This window comes from Solanum stenotomum, unplaced genomic scaffold (genome assembly GCF_019186545.1).
Source record: "Solanum stenotomum isolate F172 unplaced genomic scaffold, ASM1918654v1 scaffold30784, whole genome shotgun sequence".
Classification (NCBI taxonomy): domain Eukaryota; kingdom Viridiplantae; phylum Streptophyta; class Magnoliopsida; order Solanales; family Solanaceae; genus Solanum; species Solanum stenotomum.
Window position 1 is genome coordinate 65037 of NW_026031131.1, and position 2901 is coordinate 67937.

At 29.2% G+C, this 2901-nt stretch overlaps 1 pseudogene; it reads right to left on the bottom strand.

Moving 5' to 3' along the window:
- Nucleotides 1-706: 706 nt before the first annotated feature.
- LOC125851942 (putative UPF0481 protein At3g02645) lies at nucleotides 707-2459 on the bottom strand (annotated as a pseudogene).
- Between the last annotated feature and the right edge of the window lie 442 nt (nucleotides 2460-2901).

Here is a 2901-nt window from a genome sequence, read left to right on the forward strand (position 1 = left end):
AATGTTGTTGGAGGGACAAGTCAAGAAGATTACTGATAGATCAATAAAAAATTGTTTCAATGAGCTTGAATCTTCTTTAAGAAATTGAGATATTCACGTCAATTTGAAGATATATTTTATTTTATAACTGTATTTATATTTTCACCTACAATTAATAAAGAGAAACTTTCACATATAGCAAACATAAAAAAATCATATTTGTATGTTATAGTTATAGTTTGCATAAAAGCAAATTTTATATTTGCTATGAAGCTTTTGATTTGTATAATTCGCTAGATGCATCCAATTTTATATAAATTGTTCATTTTTGTATAAATTCATTTATACATTGTAATTTGTATAATAAGATCTGTATTTGTATAATTATAAGTGTATAGGACAAAAATATATGTATTTGTATTTGTATATATACTTTTCTCTCGCTTTATACAAACACAAACACATTTTATACATTTGTATACCGAACCAAATGGCAAAAAAAAAGAATGTTTGCTGCAAATTACAAATAAAATTAACTATGACTATAGCATTTAATTTGAATTAATAATTTGTTATTTCATATAATTTTCCCATTAATGAACCTCAAGATTAATAGATACTTGAAATAAACTAATTAGCATTCAACTAATGGCAAACTTATAAAGAGAGATTATAATTAATGAAAAACTCATAAGCTCATCAACACTACAATTGAGACAGTTACTACTTACTTAATGGAACCTGTAAAAGCTAGAATAGTTTGTATAGTTGTGAGTATGAGGAGTGTGATAGCTGCCACAGTTGAAGCTCCTTTCCAAGGACTATTAAAATAATTGTGCCTCAAACTTGCCTTAGTTTTGTTCCATCGTTTTTCACAATGTTCAGATGCTTTTGAGCATTCTTCTTTGTAATAGAAGTCAGAATACGTAGTGACCCCATTTCCATTTTTGTTGAAGAGGCTAGCCACTTCTTTGTCCTCTCCCATCCAGTTCTCTATGATTCCTTCCTGGCGAAGCAAACTCACATCTTTTTCTGAGTCAATAAGATGATCCATGAAAGCTGCAAAATCAGTGAAATACTTGCATTGTACATCAGATGATTGTTGCTCATAAGCAATGAGATTTCGCAGGATGGTTTCTGTTCCATCATATACTCGAAAACAAGGGATTGTCATCAATCCATTCTCGAACTTTATACTATCAAATAAACTTGTTTTATCCCCAAGTTTTTCAGGTAATCCAGCTTTAACGAAGCTAACTCCAGCTTGAGAAAGCTCTGTTGCATTTGGCATGATTTTATTTCGCGTTATGTCATTGTTTAAATCTTTCTTGGAATCCTTGCCATGACATGAAGCAATGTGAACGGCATGAAGTAAATGTTTGATATTACTATTTTCTGTGTTTTTAAAGGATTCACTGATCATGTTTGGCAAGTCAACAAAAAAGACAATTGAAGCATTCACCAGTATCAACAATGATAATTCATCATTTTGTTTTGTCATGTCATGAAGCTTGTTGAGGACAAAGAAAGGAAGTTGGTTTTCTAGTAACATCAAGTCTCGGAATATTTGATGACATATGTAACCACCAAAACTGATAATATCTTCTTTTCCTTCAAGACAAATGCCACAACATTCTCGAATAAACTCAACCACAAAACAACCATCGAGTAACAACATTTGACAAAATTGACCATTATTACGAAGCTCTTCTATATCTTCATAACATTTCAGTGCTTCCTCCTTCAGTTTCTCCAATTCATTGATGCAACTTTTCATATCAAACCCCTCTTTTCGTTGAAAAAATCGTTGTAGGTACAATAATTTGTACTTTTCCATTGGACCAAGTTGAGATTTTTTCCTATGGTAAGGACCAATAGAGACCATCTTTGGTGTATAAGCAGATGGATTTGATTTACGTAGCGACACATTTACTTTGAATATAGTACGCGATTTAACAGACGAATTGTCTAAATCCTTAAGCATTTCATTAATACTTTCCTCTATGTCGATTATATGGTACCCTTTTCTCTCTTCTTCTATCTGTAACGGAAAAGAGCAGGAAAATTTGAGATCTAGATTGGATATATATCTAGTTAAATATTATTGCATATATATTTTCATCGTTTAATAATGCTTTTTTTTTTTTGTTAACAAGTTGAATTTTGAAAAAAAATAAAATTCTAAAATTAATTAATTTTTTTTAAAATTCCAATAATAAAACGTGACTTCAAAAAATTACTCCATCCATTTTCTTTACCCTCCGGATCTGACTCAAATAAAATATCCAAAAAGTGTAAAACTATGGTTAGTGAATGTGTTCGGATCATGATGTAGACCTAAAATTACATGAAATGAAATACTCTAAAAAACATTACGATCTCTTTTATATAGTTAAGAGAGAGACCTCATCATTTTCAGTTTAAGGATGCTGTGGAATTTGTTCATCTACTGATGAGGTAATCTCAGTGGGGTGTTTCATCCCTCTTTCTTCAACTGTAATTCCTACGATAGACATAATCTTTTTAATTTCAATTCAGAGACATAATATTATTCATAGCAGAATTTGATTTGAAAAGAAAGTATAAAATTGTATTGAAGTATATAGTTATGTATAATACAAAATTAATTATTTAGACGTTGGAATCTTGACTATGTACTTTATCTTGATTGAAATATCCTTTTGAGGTGATTGATTAATGAAGAAAATTGATTGTACTTTTTAAAAAAACAAAAAAAAAAAAAACATTTCTACATGTCTAAGGTGTTAGTGTGATATAATTGAGACATACATTTTTGAGACGTCCAAGTCATAATTCTCTATTATATTACTAATTTACTGTACCACAAAATAATAAAATAAATTTTAAAATATCAAATCATACCAAATTAATTAATATGATGATAATATAATATTTTTAAAA